This window comes from Taudactylus pleione, unplaced genomic scaffold, assembly GCF_031769625.1.
Source record: "Taudactylus pleione unplaced genomic scaffold, aTauple2 ptg000302l, whole genome shotgun sequence".
Lineage (NCBI taxonomy): Eukaryota > Metazoa > Chordata > Amphibia > Anura > Myobatrachidae > Taudactylus > Taudactylus pleione.
In genome coordinates, this window is record NW_028284703.1 from 4,304,837 (window position 1) to 4,329,379 (window position 24,543).

The following is a 24,543-nucleotide window of genomic DNA, read 5'->3' on the forward strand; positions in this document are numbered from 1 at the left end:
TATATATATATTTTTTTTTTATATACATATATATATATATATATATATATATATATATATAAAACCAAGGAGAGGTCTGCACTCACGACTTGTTTTGGAATAACTTGCTGGGGTGACCAACCCATATAGGACTCCGTCCCATTAATCCAGGTAGTTTGGAGAATAAAAACTCCGGGGGGCACTCACCAGACTTCATAAAAGTATTCTGTAATATATCCTTAGAAAAAGTTACAAGAACAGCATATAGTCCGACGTTTCGGTCCCATAGCATGGACTTTTGTCAAAAATCAATATGCTGTTCTTGTAACTTTTTCTAAGGATATATTAAAGAATACTTTTAGGAATTGTGGTGAGTGCCCCCCAGAGTTTTTATTCTCCAAACTACCTATATATATATATATATATATATATATATATATATATATATATATATATATAATTTTTTTCTATAGCTCCACCCACAGTTCCTGGATTTAAACTGGGACACTAATGAAAATTACAAGTTTTGTGGCTGGGTAAAACCAGTTGAAATGCAGGCTTGTAATCAGCCATTCACAGAACTTGTTTCATTCATGGGTGTCCCAATTAAAGGGATAATAAGGTGAGTATATCTATAATATATATATATAAAAAAATGTTTGGCCTCGAATATCTACAGTTACTCAAGAAGTACAGTGACTAAGACTTTCTTAAAGGTTTCAGAAATACTTAATGACTTCATAAGGCTCTATGATCTGCTGTCGGTGCAAAATTGAAGGATAAAAGAAAATTAATTTCTTGACTGAAGAAGAAAAAGAAAAATTCCAAAGATTCAAAAAAGGCTTAGCTTTAAGTCGTACGAATGCTGAAACATTATTATTTTATGAGTAACCTAAGAAAAGAGTACTTTTTATTTCCAATAATAAATATATATATATATATATATATATATATATATATAAATTTTTTTTTTTTTAATTATTAAAGTTAAAAATAGTAAACTTGCCACTGTAACATTTATTGTGTGCTACGTGTAATCACACTACTGTGCATCCTTGTTAATTATACATTTTAGCAGGTGTGCCCTTCATTTAAAATGCATTCTAGGTGTGGCTCTCCTGCCTTACCTTGAGGCTCAGCAACTTAAGTTAAAAGTAATTCCTTGTTTATGTGTCCTACATGAGAACAATTTAATGAGATAACCATCTTATTAGCAAAGAGAAAGTAAATATTTTATGAAATAAGGATTTTTTTTCTCTGTAATATAGCTTGGTATTATTAAAAATAAATGGCAGTTCTCATACTAACTAACCTAAGATTTGGCTTGGTAGCAAAGAAGGTGAGACAAAGGATTTAATGGGCAGCAGAAAACAGAAAGTCTGCTTACAATGTATAGTTACCAGGTGATACTAAATAAATTTGTCCTGAGAGCCGCTGTCACTTGGTCTCTTTCTGAAAATCCCACACCTGTGTGTTTTTTTTTTTTTTAAGAGGAATGGGGATAAACTGGGTACAACAAAATTGGACAGGTGTGTCTGCTATATAGCTTATAAGTTGGGCTGCATACTTGACCCATGTTTGAGTTTTTTCAGCTTTATGAGTTTGTGTTTGTTTTATAAGTACTTTCAAAACAAGTATACATGTTAATTTGGCTTTAGTGGCACATTAGTCTAAAAAATAGGTAGGGGAGTATTCAAAAAGTCTACCTCTGGGTAGCATGCTGTGGCTCTACGCTTTAAAACATGGTTTATATATGGAAAGTAACTTAAGAAATAATATAAGTGAACAGTATAATCAAATCAATTATTAATATATTTATTGAAAGTCAGACAATGTCTATTTTATATGTATTTAATTTCTTTAGTCTAGAGTAGTTTGGTGCAACTTAGTTCTTGAGATGTAGTCGAGGGACAAAATTCAGTGCAAAAATATAAATGGAAATCATATTTGCCTTCACTAGTCTTTTTCTACTCTTGATAAAACAAAAAGTTCATTACACTTGTACTGTAGACTTCTATGGGAATGTATTAGGAGGAGTCATGGCTGGCTACAAAGGTTGTTAAGCTGAGCCCCATTTCGGTTACCAGGAAAGTCAGACAAAATCTAACTCGCTTTAGCATAAGACAGATCTTGTTCAGCTGGTGGCATCTTTGTCTAAAAACTTCTTAGTGCTTAATGTAGAATATTTGTGCTTTAGTTTATTTCTTCATATGTGGCAACTTTAAAAAGAATAAAAGACCACAACAAACAAACATGAACTAGTAGGAATAGGTGTGTTATTTCATATAGTACATACTAGGTTGCTTTCAGCACACAATTAATATAATTCAGCTTACTTGTTTAAATAATGCGGGGCTGATTTTGGGAGCAAAGCAAAAAAAAAACAAGTAATTTTGCACCTTGTTAAAACCATGTTGTACTGCAGTGTAAAAGTAAAGCTGTCCAGCCTTTGTGGGCTCCATGCAAAATTAGCCAGTATTCACTCTGCATGCAGAAGTAATAAATATATTTGCACCCCTTGCATTGCAAAATGGTTTGTTCCAGATACAAAGTTACTGGAATCACCTGTGTTTCTGCCAATATTTGGAAAGCCCAGTGGAAGTGTTCCTATTAGCAATGTAACCTGTGTTCCAATTATTATTATTAATAACATTTATTTTCATTGTGTCAGCATACTCTGCAGCCCTATACAATTGAGAACAACTACAGTAATAAAACAAGATCAAGACTAGGTATTACCAAACAGGCAAAGTGGTAAGAGAGTCCTGCTTAAAATCTATAGGGAAAAAGGTATTTGGTACAAGAGGTAAAGCACATGTCCAGTCAGACAGCAACGTTGTTTTGTGTGTCAGTAGGTTGTTATAGTATAGATTTGTACAAGGCTATGAATGGCAAGGAGTAATTGGTAAAACCAACGTAGAGGCCTATTCAATATTTAGGTTGGCACTGAGATGGTGGTGCTCCCAAGGTTTAATAATGCACCTCTGGAAATACGGATTGCGGAGGGCAAAAGAAGAAAAAAAACTTTTCTGGGGCACTCTTATGTGTATCAAGAAGTAAAGATAAAAAATAAAAACTTAACTTTTAATAATATTTCAATATTATAAGAGGACACTCACTAAAGGTGTATCTATTTAAAATCAATATTAAATTTGAATGTCAAAGTTACGTTATTAGTAAACAATATGATATTTCACAGATATGTTAATGAATTGGAACATCAAAATGACATAACGTGATGATTTATTTAAAAAAAAAATATTTACTGCTATAGTACAAACATGCAGTAGTCTAGAACAACCAATCAGATAGTTGTTTTTATTGTCTAACCTAAAGTAGATTAGTCATAGTTAACTGCAGTCTGGTTGCTATTTTATATTTTTATAGCGCACATATATTGCTCAGCTCTTTACAGAATATTCTGTCATTCACAAAAGTCCCTGCCTTATTGGAGTTTACAATCTATATCCACTATAACATGTACACACACACATACACTCAAGGTAATTTTTTGCCAAAAGCCATTTAACTTACTAGTATGTTTATTGGAATGTGAGAAGAAACAGGGGCAACCAGAGGAAAGCCACGCTAATATGGAGAGTACGTACAAACTACACACTAATGGGCTGTGACTGAGGATTGAACTCATGACCACAGTGCTGTGAGGCAGTAATGCTAACTACTACATGCTGCCCAGCTATGGGTTATAGTGTATTTGCAGTGTTGCTGTTTGTTAGCAAATACTCCCATAAGCTTCACAATACACCTTTATAATACAACATTTGCAAATTTAAACAAAAAACACATGGGGTAGAAACACAATGGAGGTGTTGTCTCGATAACAACCAATCAGATTATAGCTTTCATTTATCTTCTATAAAATAACTGTAATCAGATTGGTTGCTTGCTGTGGGAAACAACTCCACATGTCCTATTTGGAAGATTTGATAGATCATCACCTTCAATGTACAAGGTGTGACATATTCCTCACAATAGTAAAGTAAAGCGGTGTATCCACTTGCCGATTATACAGAGCGATTGAACGATTGCGACATTGTAATCGTTCAATCGCTCATTAATCGTGCATATATCGGCCAGTATAATGGTGGAAAGGACCGCTGGTCGTTTCCGACATCAATCATCGCCTGAACATGACGGTCAATCTGCCAATAACGACAGACTGGCCATGTTCAGGGATGAGGGAGGGTGCCTGCACCGAACGACATATCGTTCAGTGTAGGCACTACAGGTGATGAGGAACGACTGTACGATTACAATGTTGTAATCGTAACTTCGTTCCAAGATCTACAAGTGGATACGCACCTTTAGACATAAACATGATGCCAGGTAGAGAACAGCAGCCCATCCAATTACTTATGGGAAATTACTTACCTACCTAAAACATATTCTGCTTGTGCTTCTGTGTACTTTAAAGCCGATCCCTCTCACTTACAAATAGAAATCACTAAGGCACATATACACAACACACACAATTTAGACATGTAAAATTGGGACATAAAAACCCAGCCAAGCCCTCATCCTGAGCCATCTAGAACAACCACTTTTGCTGGTCCATGTATCAGAAATGAGAATTGAGCGTAAACTTGTTGTCTCAGCTGTTTTGGAGAAAAATTGTTTTGTTTGTTGTTTTGTTTTAGTTTACATATTAACTAAATAGTCTGCAAACTTTGTATCCCACTGATCTGTCTCCAAAAAAACCTGTTGAAATTCTGTAGTTGTAGTTGCAGGAATGTAGCTATAACATTTACACTGCCATGCACAGATATGTGTTCTATTTATTGCACAAACCTGTTGTAAAAATACAGCTTCCAGGCCTGAAGGTAATTGGCACCTGATAAAGTGCATTTGCAACATTTTTTATGTTCCTGCTCTTTTTTTTAAGACTTCCCGTGCAAACTTTCTGCTGCTATGTCCCATTTCAAAACCACCTACATTTACATTTAACATGAATGCAATGTGTACTATGCAATTCCTTTACAGTCTGATCTGCATGTGATAATCATACAGTGTTATGCTGGCTTTGGCATTGCAGCTAATATTAAACCAAATGCCAGTAAATAAGTATATGATCTACATTGTTATGCTTAGTGCTTTCAGCTGATAACCTATAGCAAAATATGTATAAGGCATATTGGTAAATGCATTTGGCACATAACCAAATATCACTACCATAATCTTCTATGCACAGTCACCATCCAATTGCACTGATAGGCCCCAATCAGCCAGGAAAATCCAACCACAGGGACCAAATTTCCAAATATTGCCCCATACATTTGTAGTGTAGTCTCTTGTTTGTGTTCAGTGGCATATACAGTCTGTATCTATGTAAATGTATGCTGACTGCATATGAGCTAATATCACCAGTATTAGCAGTAAATTAGCCTAAAATTGGCACATGTATTACCTACAAATGGGCATTTTCACACCATTGTCAGATATGCTTCCAAATGTCTATATATGTGGCCAGAACCAGATTGAGACACCTCCCCATCCCTGGGTTGGTTGAAGCCAACATATAAAAACAGATTAGGGTAATTAATATGTGCCAATCATTGCCCACTTGGCTCTATGGTTGGAGGGGGGGGGAGATCTATTAAACCTTGGGGAAAGATAAAGCGGGGACAGATGAACTACCAACCAATCAGCGTCTGACAGTTTACAGGCTGTGTTTGAAAAATTACAATTAAAAGCTGACTGGTTGGTACTTCATCTCCCCCTATGTTACTGGTTGATCTGGCTTCTTAGAATACACATTTGTGGCCATATCAGTTTATAAGTAATCTTATTGTTCTGTGTTCCGGTTAACCTGCAAGATTGGACCATTTGGGTCTATCTCTGAAAGGGTGTGATATGTATTACCGCCGGCCGCAATTCCCGACAGCGGCTGCCTGACAAAGGAGGAAATCCCGATCGTCCTAAAGGTAAGTATCAACTAACCCAACCCCCCTAACCCTAACCCTCCTTAGGGGTGCCTAACCCTAACCTCCCCCTGTGCCTAAACCTTACCCAATCTTCCCCGCTGCCTAAACCTAAGTCCCCCGGGGGGGTGCCTAACCCTCCCTACCCCTAGCCTAACCCTAACCTCCCGGAGGGTGCCTAACCCTAAGTCCCCCCCCGGGAGCCCTAAACCTAACCCTCCCCCCCTGCGGCTGTCCGCTGCGGCGCCCGGCATCCCTTTGATCGGGATGCCGGGCGCCGGTCTCCCGGCGCCGGTAAAATGACAGGCGTCTAGATTTAGATGCCTGTCATTCAACCCTCGCCGGGATTAAGTAGTCTGGAAGCCGGAGGTCGGCATTTAGACCGTCGGCTTCCAGACTACATCCCGTCTGAAAGGGGGATAGCTGTGAAAGAAAGACAAGGTGGTCGGTAATGGATATTTCAAAAGTATGATTCTTACATATGTTATATATACTATAATTAATTATAGTACTATACTAGAATTAAAAAGCTATTGAGCTGCAGAAGATGGAAAATAATATTAGCAAAAATAAGAATATTGATTGAACGTCTTTAAAACACTAAATAATTATATACTGGCGGAAATGATCATTAACATGTCATCTCATTTAAAGGGATTTGTTTGGTCTTTGTTCAGGCAAACCTGCCCTGTCTTACATATAAAGCGACATGATTATTGGCTTAGGGAAGCAATTAAAATAATTGCCCTTTGCACTAATGGGTGTTGCCCATGTTCTCTATGTATTCCTAATGATTGCTGTTGCCATCCAAGAATAACTTTAATCAGTTATTAAGTAGTTCACATAGTAGCATAGCTGAAAAACATCCAAAGCGTCCGTAAAAAAAATAATTGCCCCTCAAGTCTCTTAATTTTTAGTCTAGTATGTTTAGAATTAAATGCATGTTACAGTTTTTCCTGTTAAGAATTATTATTTTCTCTACAAACTATATGTATTAGTGAGTTTCCGCAGCAGCTGATGGTTCGAACACAGAAATCAATGGTAGCAGTGATTCTGATATTAAGGGAACCGGTAATGTATGTGGTTAGAACTTTTTAACATCAATATCCTTTCAGTTTAACAAGAGAAGACACATTGATTATCACATTATACATGTCAGTCATGCATTATGAATCTGGATAGGTGTCATGGCATAATAAAGGGGTATTTATGAGAGGCTTAGGCTATACTGTAACTGATGTAAGAAATGTATGACCATGATTTATCTATGCTTGTTCATAGCAATTCAGTTATTTAAGACTAACCAATTGTCTAAAAAAGAGGCAGCATCTGAACCATGTGTGGTCCTAAATTGGAGAGATGTGTGGTCCGGTTCCTGAAAACCGGACACACCCGAACTTTGGGGTCTCAAGCAGTGGTAGATCTTACCTAGGGGCTGCGAGGCTGCAGCCCCCCAGTGATATCTGCCACTTCAGTGAGCCAGTGCAGTCCGTGACTGCACTGGCTTCACTGTGACTGGAGGTGGCTTCCCATTGGAAGCACCACCTGCCAGTCACGCTGAAGAGAGGCAGCCAGGGAGAGGTGTCTCCTCCCCCTGGGACTGCCAGTCCGGGCTGCGATCAGCAGAGATCGGCTTCCAGTGGAAACCACTGCTCTGCCTTTCGGGCAGCCCTACAGGGCTTCTCGCGGCTGCAAACAATGCAGCCCCGAGAAGCTGGTATTAAGCGTGCACATGCGTGGTGCCACCACTGCTCATGCACACGCGCTGGTCCCAACGCCTGCCAGATTCATTGAGCAGGCGCCGAGACCCAAGCCAGCAGCAGCGGCAGCCCCCTCAGGTAAGAGGGCAGGAGCCGCTGCTGGTCCCGAGTCTAGTTGAGTCCCGGCTCTGATCACTTTTGGGGGTACTAGTAGAACCGAGTCCCAGCTCAAGTTTGATACTTGGGTTTAAAGAACTAATCTCTGGTTTTGGATTGCAGGTAAACAGGTCCAAATTACGTGATTTTAGCTGTTTTTATCAATTTTAATGATATCCAAAACCGAATCCGAACTAAAACACTTGAGGGTGTGTTGGCTAAAACCAAAACACTGGGACCAGCGAATATCTCTACTACAGAGGAGATAACAGAGCATGTGTTCAAAGCCTAAGAACAGCTTCTTACTGCTCTCTAGTAACTCCGGCTGCTAAATAAGGAGTATTGTGTGATTGGATGCCCATGGATATTCACAAGTTTCCAGCCAGTCATGAGTTAACTTGCTGTTTAAGTTGGGTGAATAAATTGCAATAACTTGTTTCTCTCTGGTCATATGGATTCGTCTACAAACTGGTGGGTATGGCAGTGTCATGTATTTCATTTCTGGAGGGGGTCCGTGTACAGATATCCGGGAGCCTTCATCCTCTAGAAGACATTGTGCCAGTGCTTGTGTTGAAGATTCTGGTCTTGTGCCACAGTCTACTGCACATGCACAATATCCCTGTCAAAATGGTGCCAACTGCCTCAAAGTGAGTCAATTCAATGGGTGCAAGAGGTGCAATCCGTGCCCTTCTTGGCTCAGGGGCCTGTGTACACTGCCTAGTCTGCACCCATTATACGCCACTGTGGACAGTTTGTGTTTACAATGGGCTGTTGATATGGTAATTGCTGCTAGAAATATTTTAGTGGCTGCATAGTGAAAATACAGCAGTCCTGACCCTTAGTTCAACGTGGTAGTATGGACTAGTAGCTTGTGACTCCTCTTAATGTATGCAATTAAAAATGAGTGAAATCTCTCTCTCTCTCTTTAGTATATTCCACCCATACTCCATGACTAGAATAAATGAATGACACCTAATTAGATCCTAACGGAAATGTAATCATTATAAAACAATGTACTTGTAAAGACATACCAAGAATCAGTTATATGAAATGTACAAACCTTTCATTAACTTTCCCCCATCAAATATCTCAGCTCTGTGATTATTGTGGAATGGGAGCACTGCCTCTGCAAGAATGCCCCTTATCTACAGCCCAGGCAGACAATGAGGGGGTCATAAAGCACCAAAGAGAATAGTAAGGAATGTGCCCTGAGGTGGAGCTAGTGTAATCAATACGTTGTTGCCAGTGGTTTGCTGGGATTGTATAATTACTTCAACTGACAAGAGGCACCAGAGAATACTGTAACTCACCTGTCCCATCATCTTGAACTGAGCTCTGGTGCATTCATCTCCTCTGTTCTAAAGTCTGTCTGATAACAATCAGACCTCATTTCTAGGCAACTCCTCCAGGTGTAGAGGTGAAGTCATTTGCTCATTTCTTTGTACGTTATCTTTCTTGATACAAATGAGAGCACTATGACGTAGGTTATAAAGAGAGGCGATGACCCCAGTCTGAGGCTTTTATCTGTCCTTCTATTTGTGATGAAAGAATTCCACTAGAAGCCATTAAGGAATCTCAGGGGCTCGTTGATTCATGAATACAATTTAGCAGCTGGTAATGGATGTACAAACAAATCCTTATGATTTTAGACAGTAAAGGTGCGAAGTGAATATTCAACAATGAAGAGGGAAAAAAAATTAAAACACATTGCTTTTGACAAATAGCCTGGATACCCAAATCCCACTAGTGCTGGGGGGTCTATTGCTTCATTGTAGTGAGACAGAGTGCTTGAAACAGAGACGTGAAGAAGTACTGTGTATTCATCGTGGCCCCTGCAGCATTGGCTGTAAATGCTTGCTTGTCGCTTTTACTAAACGCAAAGCTGAATAGTATTCTTTCATCTCTGTTCCTATTCGAAATGTAAGTAGAACGAGATCCAAAAAGCTGAGCTAAAGGGATTTTTTTTTCTTTTTCCATCTGTGGATAGAAAGTCTATTGTGATGACTTACCTTGAGTTTGCCATAGAGCGTTTGATGTAAGGGCAAATTTCTCTCTGGAGGGATATTTTTGCCTCTTACTGAAATTCAAATAGCGTATTCCCACAACGGAGCATATCTTGTCATTTTTTAAATTATTACAAGTGCAGTTTTCTATTTTTGCCATAGTCAGAAAATCACAATTTGATTGCCTAGGAAAGTACATGATTAGAAATAGTAAGGGGTAAGCTATGCTTTGTGCGTTTGTAGGGAATGCAATTCCAAACAGTTGACCCGCTGGATTAAATGTGACAACTAGCTAACCGTCATTAGTTTAATTTCCTCACTGCTAGTTCCTCTGTCTACATTAGTAAGCAATGCAATGCAAGGCCCGTCAGCCACAAAACACTAAAGCAGAACACTTAAAAAACAGAACATATTTGAATTTAGAAAGCACTGTGCAAAAATCACGCTCTCATATTCGGCCTGTTTTATTATTTGGTATCAAAACAAGTGTAAAATATTAGATGAGTCCCTAAGTTAATCAATAGAAGACCCCTTATAGGCACTGACAAACAGTGGCGTCCCTTCCCGCGGTATCATCCAGTGCGGGGAGGGACTATATGCGCGCGGCGCAGCCGAAAAGGGGACGTGGCCTCGCAGATAAGGATTTGGCTACGCGCCGAAGGTGGTGTGGCCACGCGGGAAGGGGCATGGCCACGCGGGAAGGGGCATTGCCCCGCGGTCCCGTTATTACTGGGGGCAGGGTGGGTATCGGAGGTGCGGACTGCTCTGTGTGCAGTGCCGGCCGGATCCCTCACTTGTTATACAGTGCTGCACCCGGCTCCTGTCACTGAGGGGGAGTCTGCACCTTGGTGTCACACCTCGGCGGGTGACACCCTGGTGCGGCCCGCACACCCTTTTCTGACACCACTGCTGCCATAGGACTAATCAAGACTTGTGTTCTAAGTGTTTATTTTTATGTAAATCTATTGATGCTCAGTGGTATATTTTTGCGGGTTTTTAGAAGTGGAGATGCTGCCCATAGCAACCAATCAGATTCTAGCTATTATCTCCTAGAAGGTGTTATATAAATGTTAGGTAGAATCTGATTGGTTGCTATGGGCAACATCTCCACTTCTAAAAACCTACACTTAATGGTGCCATTGAAATCAAATTTAGAAAGGTATTGGGCACCAATAAGAATAGTCTCACAATGTACAAAATCCCCAAACATTTTATAGCATCTACCGAAAGAATCTTTCGCAATTCTGTGAAATTGTGTGACCCATTCACATGTGTGTTTGCAAATATTATGTATGTGTACTATGAATATTTGGTAGTGGTTTATTATCCCATATTCTTTCCAGTTGTACTTGTGAATTTTGTCTGTGTCACTTATCAAGATTAAGGAATTCATTCAGGGTCGGTCGAAGCGGCCACACGGTCGTACGCAGCCGATGTTCGCTAAACTGCGCATGCGTACAGTTCGCAATGCGCGTGCGCAAACTAGCCGCTACAATCAGAAAGTTCTCTCTCCTTGAACACCGCCAGGTCGGTAGTTTGAGTGACAGATTGCGGCGTTTGTGTGTGGTAACAGGGGAAGGTGCTTGAAAACGGGGGTGTGGAGATCCGAACGCAGGCGTGCCTCATTATGCGAACGGCGTTTTAAGGGAGTGCATAATAAACAAAGTAGCGTCATGGCACACGTGACAGGGGAGGTTTTACACTGACATGATCGTAGAGCTTAAGAGAGGGTAAGGTCAACCTTTAGCTCTATGACCAGTTCCGATGGCATACGATGGTCGCGATTAATCCTTTTGTAGCCAGAGATGACGTGCTATGTGTACGAGATGTGGGCGTATCCACCGCATCCACCCCTTGGTCGGCCAGCTAACGATCCGACCTTAGGGACGCAACATGCGTGTGCATCATTAGCATATCCGGACCCTTTTTCTGTATGACCGTGCGGCCGCTTCGACCGACTCTGAATGAGGTCCTAAGTGTGCAACCATTACACTTGTAAACTTAAGCAGCTTTCTTTAGTGCCTTGCTTTTTATTGTTTCTTTTTCTCATTCATTCTCCATTTATATTGCAAGCTCTTCAGCACAGGGTTTTGAACTCTAATGTTTGTGCTTGGTTACACTTCTTACTCCAAGTTTGTTACTTGTACTCTTGTAAGGTGCTGCATACTCTGTGGTCTTCATTGCAAATGCATCTTATACATACTTGTATATGTCTTATGTGCATACAAAATAATGGAGTATATACAAATAATATTCCATTTAAATCAATTTCAACTCATATAATTCATGCAGTTGTAACAATTAAAACGTTTTCAGCTTCTTAAGCAAAGTACACATTTAAGTTGCCCATCGGCCGGCCGATTGTCCCCACAGCCTGAGCGACCCATTTGGTAAGCATACACATTACTATTTACATTTGCTTGCCCAGTTGTGATGTCAGTGTCGGCACTTCCTGCATCCAGTGTAATGGAGCGTTTGGTGAGTCGCCCACACACATCTGCAAGATATATCGCATCTGCCATGCTGCACAGCCGACACGATATATCTGAACGACATTCACAGATATATTGTGTGTACACAAGTGCTGACGCACTTAACCATATGTCGCTCATTGGCTGTACGAACAGTATATTGCATAGTGTGTAACCTGCATTACACTTGCTTTTCTGATTGTAGTTGAATTTTGTAACACATGTCTTGATAATTATGCCATGGAATTGGGAGGTAAAGGCCTAGACATGGATAGCTCCTACAACAGTGTGCATAAATAGCGTCTCATCAGTAATAATCATCATAGTATACTATCAGTTGATTGGTCTATACTCCCTAGCTCAACAATGAGCCCCTCCTAATTGACCTTTATCTCTAACTCACCATAATAATAAACACTGTCCCGCCTAATGGCTGTATCACTTGACCTGATAAAAGTCCTCAGCCAGGTCTGTCTTCCCTCATGTTCTCACACCTCTGTCCAATGTTACACCCATGCAATTAACAGGGATGCTCGTTCTTAATGGTAAGCAGTGTGAAACTGATCAAATATAACATTGTAGTACAACTAAAGATACAAAACAATGATAGCTCTTGCAATTAATTTATGGACATTAATTGATTCAATGATGGCAACTAATGAACCACTACTTAAGAAATGTTGCTCTGTTCAACTCTATTATTCATGTATTGTACCTTCCCAAACCTCCCTGCATTCCTCAATAATTAGCAACTCTTTGAAATCAACTAAAGGAGGTTTTTGATGTAAAAACAGAAAAAGATGCCATAAATTACATTCTTCAAACATACTCTTTACAGGCCCATATGGTATCCTGAGGGGTGGTTTGTTGTTTGCCAAAATTCTGTAGCACCACTTACAAAAAAGAAAAAAAAAATCTGAGACACGAAGAAACAAAGGACTGTTATCACAAGCATGCAAATCACATTGTAAATTGATCTCCCAGGGGTGAACTTCGTTAGATTTGAATGATTCCCAAAAGAAAAAATCTCCGTTCTTCAATTTACAGAAATAGGAAAGCAGGTTGAATTTCTTTTCGTCTTCTTTCAGCAATGTTACTCAGCTAACCACCTTTCTATGTTGACGCACCAATCAAGTCTTCTCTATAAATCGTCTTTTGGTGTCAAGTGTCAATGAGTGTTAAGCAGCCCAGTGATTAGAACTTTGGAAAGAAAGGGATGGATTTCAATCTTCATTTTCTCAGTTGGACGTAAATGAAGCCTAGTACAATAGTTGTAGTGGAATTTCAGAATATATATTTTTTTCCCCCTGGAGATTGTGAACGAGACATTAAACGTTAAAAGCTCTGTAATTGTTTAGTGTATATTGAGAAGGACAATTACATAGAGAAGCATGGAAAATGGCTTTGATTGTGAATTGCCCCCAAGTTTAACAGCTTCATTGAATTCTGCCAAGTTTTTATGGTTTATTTCCATCAATGAAAGACAAACTTACAGCATCTGCGGCAGTGAAAAGTATTTGTATAATATCAGGGTATCATGTTTAAGATCATAGTGTAGCCTTGCATTTAGAATGAATTAAGGGAAAACCATAGTCCAAATAGCAGCCGATCTATGTATTTATTTGTTTATTAACAGTTGCTTATATAGCACAAAATATTCCGTTGAGCTTCACAATTGAATACAGGTGTGGATCATTAGGTCTACAATAAAAAGGTAGACAATGTTTAGGTAGACACTACAAGTTAGACAGGCAATAGGTCGACAGGGTATGAAAGTCGACACATTAAAGATCGACAAGTAAGAAGGTCAACATGGACAGAATGTCGACAGTGTCATTAGGTCGAAACTTAAATGGTTGATACAGAAATGGTCGATACATTTTTTTTCTAGCCCTAATCTTCACCCTAACCCTCCCCTTGGTGCCTAACCCTAACCCTCCCTACTGGTGCCTATTCCTAACCGTCAGGGTAGGTGCCTAACCCTAACCGTCCCTTCTAGTGCCTAACCCTAACCCTCCGGTAAGTGCCTAACTCTAACTCTCCCTCCTGGTGCCTAACCCTAACCGTCCCTTCTAGTGCCTAACCCTAACCGTCCCTTCTAGTGCCTAACCCTAACCCTCTGGTAAGTGCCTAACTCTAACTCTCCCTCCTGGTGCCTAACCCTAACCATCGGTGTAAGTGCCTAACCCTAACCGTCGATGTAAGCACCTAGCACTAACCAGCGGAGTAAGTGCCTAACCCTAACCCTCCAGTAAGTGCCTTACCCTACAAAAAAAATAAAATGTGTCGACCATTTTTTTGTCGACCATTTCTTTGTCGACGTAATGACACTGTCGACTTTCTGTCCCTGTCTACCTTCTTACTAGTCAACCTTTAGTGTATTGACCTTCAGACCCTGTCGACCTATTGCCTGTCTAACTAGTATTGTCTACCTAAACATTGTCTACCTTTTTACTGTAGACCTAAAGACCAGATACCATTGGAAACATTAAAAGAACAAAACTGGGTAGTAACAAACAGAAATAGAGGTAGGAAAGCCCTGCTCGCAAGCTTACAATCTATATAAAAGAACATTAAAAGGCCACTAAATGTGAAACAGTAATGGACATACGCAGTTACACACAGCCACTGAGATACAACACACACACATATGCATGCTCTGGCCCATTGCCAGTATCAAATGCTATGCTTCTAAAATGTATTCATGAGCTGAACATGAGCAGGTTTTAGTTAGCATAATGTTTCAGGGTAGATGCCATCTCTCAGCACCTGGTCATTCCAAGGCTACTCCTATTAAATGTCAGTGACATTCTATGCAAATAGGAGTACATTTACAGATTCAAGAGGCATTCTAGTTGTCTATAGATAAGAAACACACTCAACACTGATAATAGTTAAATACATTTTTAGTTAGCTACAACCTAGTAAATGTGGCCTGAGTCTTGTTTAAATTGTATATTATGTGTGTGTGTGTATATATATATATAAATATATATAATGTCATGTTAGATTTTTTTTTAATAATCTTATGAGACATTGCAATGCAAAAAGGAATGACATTCAACAAATACATGGAATTGTCAACTTCAAATATACAATCAAGGATGTGTAATACGGGAATAAAATAGTGAAGGATATTAAGTATTATATACTATTATGTTTAGTTTTATGAATTTTGGCTGAAATCACTTTTAATTATCCATACTTTCATCAAAGTAAATCCATAAATGAACGCATTAGCTTTTAGGAAATTGCTGGGGGGTGTCAAAGAATTTTTTGTGTCTTGACCATTTATCATTTTGGCTGACTTCATTGGGAAGCAGTGTTCGGAAATTTTCCAGATCCACTAACGCTAACAGTACATTTCATTGTAGCGAGCTCTGATCTTTAGTAGATATTTTAGGTGCATCCTATGGAAATTCTGATCTGTGCCAGTAAGCATACGGAGACAGGAGAGAAATGGCTACTACTGCCCTACTGCTATTTTCTGAAAGATATGATCCATGAAGAATGGGCTACATTTATTATCGTTATTTATCTCTGCCAGTGTAAGCGGCACTGTAAGGAGTAGACTATTTCATTGTGAATTTCTGTGTAAAATCCCTTAGGTTTTTTTTTTATAGTACAGTATCTACGTAGGAAGGAAGAACATTGTTTTCATCATTAATTTAATGTTTTAGACATTTGTTTTTATTTTAACATCCCGTACAGCTGATATAATTAGTTCTTTTCCGCAGCTTCTGGTTTTTAGAGAACACACTCAAAAAATAGTTTGATGGAAAAGAATCTGTAACAGAATTCATTGGCTGTCTGACATCATAAATCCTAAGGTTTGATCGGTATCACTAAATTTATTCTGGTCTTAGGATGTAAGGGAAAAAATGGCCTGTCAAATGTGGAATTTCATCTAAGCATGTTTCTCGTCCCAATTTTTAAAAAAATTGTACTTACCACACAACTACTCCTGCAATGAAGAGATGAAGGAAGCCAAGCGGAAAGTGTTTTAATATTCATCACGCTGTTTGTAAATTCCTTCTCATATCTAGAGCTCTATTTACTAAGCAGTGCTAGGAGACAGAGTGAAAAGTGATAAGGTGCCAGCCAATCAGCTCCCAACTGTCATTTTTCAAACACAGCCTGTGAGATGACAGTTGGGAACTGATTGGCTGGCATCTTATCACTTTTCACTCTGTCTCCTAACACTGCTTAGTAAATAGACCCCTATAATCTGTTAACCACTTAACTGGCTGATTTTTTTTTATTCTCCAGTGGAATAACCACCCTATCCATGCCATATGTCACTTTAAAAGTATTGTACCACCCCCCTTTCCACACCAATAAACCTTTATGCAGCAATGCCAGTGGCAATAGATCCCCAACCAGTGGCAATAGCCCCCCCCCCCTCTGTGACATATCCCTTTTCCCTCACCATCCTGCAGAGTGCAACAGAGCATTTGTCAGGGGAGACTGATCATCAGTTCCTCCCAGGGCAGTCAAAGATTAGGACGGGCCCATGTACTGAAGGGGGTGTGACCAAATTTTTGAGGCATGGCCACAATCCCTCCCAAAAATGAAAAAATACTATAGAGGGGTTCCGCAAGTATTGCAGGGGCGCCGTGAGCTGCAAAAGGGGAGGTTTATGGCACAGAACTGAAGCTCCCCCTCCACACATATATACTCAAGAGTACCGTTTGCACAGCATTCTTGGGTCGAAATCCGCAGAGATGTCGGCGGTCACAGACCACTACATCACGGCCATGGAGCTGGAGGACATGGAGGAAATCTTCTCTGCACATGTGCAAAACAGAATTCCTCTATATCAAACGATGACGGGCAGAGCAGGATGGCAATCCCATGCGATCATGTCAAAGAAAGTACAACTAGCTGTGGTTTCATCCCATTCGACCACACCAGTTAACTGGTTAAATAAAACACATCTGAATTCACCAACACTGATCTCTAGTAGTAAAGTACTAGTGGAAGCTCATGTAGTATATTAAAGTTGAACTATCACTTCCTCACATTGGACTTCATTTATAATATGCCGAGCATAATGCCTTGATTTGGCACCAGATCACCACCCCACACAAATCAAGGTGCCCTCCAGATCTCAGTTGATGCCTTTGCAAACTAGCAGTGTGCTTAAGTATGAAGAGAGGTGAACAAGTTTCAAGAGGCATCACATTCTACCACTTTAGACCCACCCCTTTAATTAAAAAAACATTTCATGTCTCTACTACCTTACGTCTTATCGTAATAACGAGAGTGAGGGGACATGGGGACTTATTGCATGTGGCATGTTTTGAATATTTATTTTACACTTCAAATGCACCAGTGTGACTTACTTTTATTGTGAGGGGAACAATCTCCTATTGCTCAGTAAGCCATAATGCCGTGTATCCACTACCCGATAACATACAGCGATTGCATGATTACGACATCCTAATCGTGCAATCGTTAAGTAATCGGGCACACATTCAGGACGCTCCTGCTGGTCATTTCCAACACTAATCATCGCCCGAACATGCTTGTCAACCTGACGATAACGTCAGGTTGAGTATGTTAGGGGATGATTGATGTGCCTACACTGAACGACTGGACATTCAGTGTAGGTACAGCACCAGACGGGGAAACGACTGCACGATTACAATGTCATAATCATGCAGTCGTTTCTATGTGTGCTAGTGGATGTGCCCCATACCTTTTGAAAGGAATCTATGGGTAAATATGCATATCGCAGCAACCAGTCCACAGCTCTGCAATCGAGTACTTTGGGCTGCACAGAGCTATTTGGCACTTCGTATATGAGGACAGTGGTGGTAGCCTTTAGACTAGTTCCTAGTGAATTGTTATGCTAAATATTGCTTTGGGCCACAAGATTCCTGTCTCCATTATACACTGATGGACAACTTTACATTAGGATGGAAAAACCAAGATCATTTTACTATTTTCAGACTAATATATTTGCACTAGAAATGACAGTAAACAATTGCAGAAAGTATTTGTATGCACCTCTTAGTGACTATACAGATTTTTCTATATAGTTTAGCCTTGATTCTTAATGTTGCTAATTGTACAGATGAAGCAAAATGCCACACTCAGGCATTTCATTGTCCTGCCCCTGCCACGCCCAACAGCACACATGACACCATGCCATCATGTGCACTGCAAGGAGGCGGTCAGGCAAGTAGTGCACTAACCGGGTGCCTCCTGAGGCACCCCACAGCAGGTACCTCTCAAGGTACCTCACACCAGGTGCCTCTCAAGTTACCCCACACCGGGTGTCTCTCAAGGTACCTCACACCGGGACAGCAACCATGCCGCGTCTTTGGCCTTGCCACCTGGGCTACATGGAGCACATTCAAGCACATTGGAAAATGTTTAAGAACCGCTGGTTTACACTACTTATCTATAACACATCCAAGCTGTCATATGCCTCAGTGTTGAAGAGGAATCCAAGACTGGAAATAAAGAGAATAAAAACAGAATATTGTGTGACTTCACTTAGAGAACTGTTCTTGCTAGGGATTGAGTTTCTGCTTCGTGAATTAGGGTTTGTGACAGCCTACATTCATATATCTGAGTAGGAAAGTGACCATAATGCATGGGAAGAAAACAAAATCACACAAGCCACATAATGTGTAGTGCTTCAATACTTTTAGAATGTAAGCTCTTACGAGCAGGGCCCTCTACCCTCTTGTGCTTCTCCCTACTTTACTTTCATCTACTTCTTACTCCCCACTAGGGCACCTAACACTTGGTTGCTTTGCTCTGCTGCTTATGTGGGTGTTATGGTCTCTATTGTAGCAATGTATATTATCCATGTCCTTGTCATGTATTGTATTGTACTGTAAGTCACTGGTCACCTATTTGTTTATGTACTTTGTAAGGCGCTGCGGAACACTTGTGGCGCCATATAAATAAGTGACAATAATAATAATAATAATAGTGCTTGCCGATGACTATGAGACTGCAAGTATTACACACTAAGGAGCTGTAATGCAGGGTAAATACTGACTGCACTTGCATATGTAGCCCACAAATGTTGGACAGCTTCCTCTTTGCTCTGTAATTTAGATCTGAGTTAGGACACGCCCATCCCAAATCTAAATCTCTCTGCACATCTTACATCTGCCCAACTTGGGGTGCAACATATTTTTGTCATGGTGCATGGTGCATGGCTTTTATTTTTGCTTTGCTTCCAACTCAAAAACAGCCCCTAAACCACTATTTTATCTTATATAAAATGAAAAAAAAAATTGATATTAAAAATAAAACAAGCGTGCAAGATAAATCAACTCATGTGGGTGGAATAAATAACAACTTAATTGTTTCAATCATGTTCATTCACTTGTGATATATGTTTTTTAGTAGTTGCAGCAGATATAAAATATAATTATAGTGAGATACACCATTTACCATGACCTGTTTTACTTGTAACACAGTCTTCTTTGGGTCTTAGTGATGATAGCTGTAACTAATTGTTAAAAAAGGATGGCATATTGCTACTTCCCCATTTTCTCCTGCAACTCCTCGAACTACACAGCAGTCTCACATTAACCTTTTATAGAACCATGATCTGAACTGTGCACCACCACCTCTATGTTTAAATGCCATTGGGCTTATACATTCCTCAATTATTCAATTTAAACTGAGTTAATTCATTGATTTATTAATTCATTCTGATATGTTTTATATAAGCTAAAGGATAATGTCCCTAAAAAGGCAAGCCCTGCACTCTTTGCATGCATGCCGGCGTTAATTACGCCGGTATGCATGAAGAAAATCTCAGAGGACAGATCTCTCGGTAAGAACTGTCCTTTGTGGGTGAGGGACTTCCGGGTCTATGACTCAGAAGTCCCTCTGGAGTCGTCCTGAGCATGCGCAGAAGGATGCAAGCACTGTGGTGGGTGTTTGGAGGGATCCGATTTGATCCCTCTCACATCTCTTTGCAAATAGAAGCCCATAGGTTTCTATATGGTAACACCCTGCAGTATAGTCAATACCGATATATCATGCAGATATATCGGTGCATCTGCGTGTGTGTACGGACGACCTGCCGACCACCCGTTCACTGGATGCAGGAGCCGCGGACCACTTTCAACTTTAAATGCCTGTCGAGTTGTGATGTCTGGCTAGACATATCGAGCGGCTGATTGGTAAGTGTGTCGGGTCAATCTGTACCCAGTTTAAGCTAAAGTTTTGTAACAGCAACAACATGTATACATCAATAAATAAATAAGCTTAAGGTGTTGCCTTTTGATTATTTTTTTCAATAACTCTCTATCGTCTTATATCTACTCACAATTAATCACAAGTATAATCTAATTAAATAATGACACAGACAACAGATAGGCAATTAAAAGGTCAGCTTTTATTGATATAACAGGGATTATGGTGGTGGTGGCAAGAAGGACGGCCTAGCATGGAGCACTATGAATTAAATGCTTTAAAATAAATGTAAAAAATAAAAATTATATATATATATATATATATATATATATATATATATATATATATATGTAGAAAAGGACTGGCACTCCGAAAGACAAAACTTGGCTTTAGCCGGTGCCCTCACAAAGAAAATGATAGCTGGCAGACGGTGCGGCACTCATGGCATAAGAAATCAAGCAAAAGGCGGTACAATATAATATACCGCTTTTGCTTGATTTCTTATGCCATTGGTGCCGCACCGTCTGCCAGCTATATATATATATATATATATATATATATATATTATTATTATCCTTTATATGGCACCTCAAGTGTTCCGCAGCGCCTTACTAAGTAAATAAAACTAATAAGTGAACAAGAAACAAGTAACTTACAGTACATTACAGTGCAGGACAAGGACATGACTTATATACATTGCTGCAACAGCGATTAAAACACTCACAATAAGCAGCAGGGAGTTGGCAGTTAAGTGTTAGGTGCCCTTATGGGGAGTAAGGAGTAGAAGAAAATGTAAAGAGAATCATATGAGGGAAGAGGTCCCTGCTCGTGAGCGCTTACATTCTAAAGGGGAAGGGCAGACAGACAGGCGTGACACAGAAGGGGAAGATAGGGAGGAAAGAGCATGAAGTGGGTTAGGATGAGAGCTGGAGGCCTTGATGAAGTAGTGGGCCTTGAGAGCCCGTTTGAATATTTGTAGAGAGGTGGAGAGTCTGATAGGGAGAGGGAGAGAGTTCCAAAGGTAGGGAGCAGCACGGGAAAAATCTTGGAGGCGGGAGTGGGAGGAAGTAATCAGTTGGCAAGAGAGGCGGCATGCATTTGTTGAGCGAAGTGGATGGACGGGAGTGTGAAGGGAGAGAAGGTCAGAAATGTATGTGGGAGAGGATTTGGTGAGGGCTTTGTAGGGGAGTGTAAGAACCTTGAATTGGCATATATATATTATAGAGTCCATTGCCTAAACACAAATTTGAAGGAGGACACGGCCGATGGCTTATACCTCCTTCAACAATTCGAAAGGGAGAATGCCATCTGCTACCCATTTCGGGGACAAGCCACAGACAATTTGTCCAGTTAAGGTGACCAATGGTCCCACCCAATGAGAGAAGGAGCCCACGTGGGTCACCTGCAGGGTAACGTTTGCCTACTCTCCAACCCAAAAAAAACTGCTTCTCAAGGATCAATAAAGCACACATTAATAAAATAAGGAAACCCCTTCCGCAAAAGCCGATAACAAACTAAAAAACAGGGTGGGAGGGTAAAGAATCCAATGAATGAATCCCCCCTTCACCCCAGTCCAACAATATGAACCCCCAGACACACCCCCTTCTACCTAGGGACCCTAGCCCATTGGCTAGACCAAAACCACCAAGCACATTAACCCCATAAACTGTGAAAACTGGAGATTTACGACATTCCATCCATATAAGATTAATTACGTATTATTTTCCCTTTATTGTTTTGTTATCTTAAAAAGCAGCAGCCTTGACAACCTGTTGTAACCAGTGATAAGTGTTGCTTGTAAAAAAAAAAACTAATAGTGCCTGCAGAGGGGTGACTGACCCTGGTTGCCCCTCTACTTGAGCTGCATTCCTTTCAACTTGCATTGAACAGAACAGGATGCAGCTGAAATGGAACTTTAAAAATAGAGCATGGATCCCTACAGTGATCACAAGAGCCCTACACACAGCCAGTGTCAAGGCTTGCTGGAGTGTAGGCGCAGCTTGCAGTATTTTCCTCCAGCACTCTGCCTTGCTTCCGAAGTGGCCATGTGCAAGCAAATTGCAATGTTCAGTTTTATTTAATTCTGCACAAAACATATCTTTTGATGATAGTCTTCCTTTAATTCAAGATGATCATTGATCCTCATAGTTGTGTATTTCCAGCTAGCATAAACCAGTCTGCTGCCTGGTGCTTGTACTCATCTCAATAATTTCTCCTGTAAAGAAGCAATTACCAGTCCCATCAAAGAAACATATTTTCAAATGAGTCCTTTGTAACAATAGCTCAGCAGCCCTTATTGTCTGCTTATGCAGCCAAGAATAAATTTGCTTTCTTTCCTCCAGCCAGTAAGGACACTGCAGGGTATATTTACCAACGTGCGGGTTTTTAGAAGTGGAGATGTTGCCCATAGCAACCAATAAGATTCTAGGTATAATCTAGAAGGTGCTAGATAAATGTTAAGTAGAAATTGATTGGTTGCTATGGGCAACATCTCCACTTGTAAAAACTCACACTTTAGTAAATTGGAAGCAACCGGGAAGCCGATATACCGGCAGCCAGCTTCCAGACTGTCTTATCCCGGCAAAGGTGAAATGCCGGGCGTCTAGATGTAGACGCCCGCATTTCCCCGAGGCCGGGAGACCGGCGCCCGGCATCACGATCGTAGTGATGCCGGGCACCGCGAGCGGACAGCTGCGGGGGGGGGAGGGTTAGGGTTAGGCACCCCCGGGGGGGACTTAGGGTTAGGCACCTCCCCGGGGGACTTAGGTTTAGACAGCGGGGAAGGGGGTGGTTAGGGTTAGGCACTTAGAGGGGGGATTAGGGTTAGGCACTTGGGGGGGAAGTTAGGGTTAGGCACCCCTAAGGAGGGTTAGGGGGGTTAGGTTAGTGGATACTTACCTATCCACGATCGGGATTTCCAGCGCTGTCGGGCTTCCGCTGCGTCGCACTCTGCTCCTGCCGGGCTGCCACTGACGGGAATCATATCCATTCCTTAGTAAATATACCCCTTGCATGTCTATGTCAAACTACCCAGTATATTGAAAGTAAACCAGTTATTTATCGTACTAACTAATTTTTGCAGTTTTTGATAAAAAATTTGTGACGGTGTACTGTATGCCTATACATTATCCTTACATCACCAACATTATTTTGAATTATTTCCATTATCGCTTAAAGGAAGTCTATCTAAAAGGGACTGATTGTTCCTTGGTTTTTCTGCAGGGGAATTTGATTGTATCTATTATTTATGTTGGTTTTCTCTTCCCTAGCAGTACACAGTTCTTATTATATTTGTTTATTTATGTATTTTTAAGACTCCACCTCTGTTAAGTCTGTTACTGCCTGTGCTGCAGCTAGCTCACCTGCACCTTGGCCAAACCATGTTGCACTGCAAGAGCGGGGAGGGGGATATAAAATGTGCATAGAGGTTTAAGCTGGGAGAGGATTGTTCAAACTGAAATCTAAATTGCAGTGTAAAAATAAAGATTTCCAGCATTTGTGGGCTATACTGAAAAGCAGCCAGAATTTACCCTACGTGCAAAAAAAATTTTTTTGCATCCCTTGTATTGCAATATGGTTTGTCCAGGCTCAAAGTAATGGTGCATACACACAGTCAGATCTATCAGATGAACGATGAACGATTGAACAATTTTACCAACGATTTGAACGATTGAACAATTTCAGACAGTATTAAAATGAATGAAATCGTCAAAATCTGACTGCAAACACAGACAATGTCGGATATCGTTAACTGAAAGAACGCGCATCGTTCATCGTTGCAGGCCCACATGTCAGATTTTCTTTCAGATATGAAAGATTTTTAAAATTGTTATCATTCATATCTGACAACAAATCTGACCGTGTGTATGCACCATTACTTGCTATGTTTGTTTTGTTTTGTTTTGCTACCAACTCAGCACCATAATGCCTAATCAATGATCCTTTGGGTGTGGCAATAAAAGCCACATTGGGCTTATTTTGAGTGTGAGCTTGGCTTGAGTGGCTAAAGCTCCCTGATTTAATTGAAATGTGGTCAGTTGCCCAGCTTTTAAATTTATGTTTTACTTCCAAGCCTCAAAATTTGCATTGCCAAAATGGATATTGGCATGTCCCTCAGTTAGCT

At 40.4% G+C, this 24,543-nt stretch overlaps 1 protein-coding gene across 4 annotated transcripts in view; it reads left to right on the forward strand.

The window, feature by feature from the left end:
* The window catches only part of PCDH7 (protocadherin 7), a 797,933-nt gene that overhangs the window by 42,039 nt on the left and 731,351 nt on the right, over positions 1-24,543 (forward strand). The window lies entirely within an intron of this gene.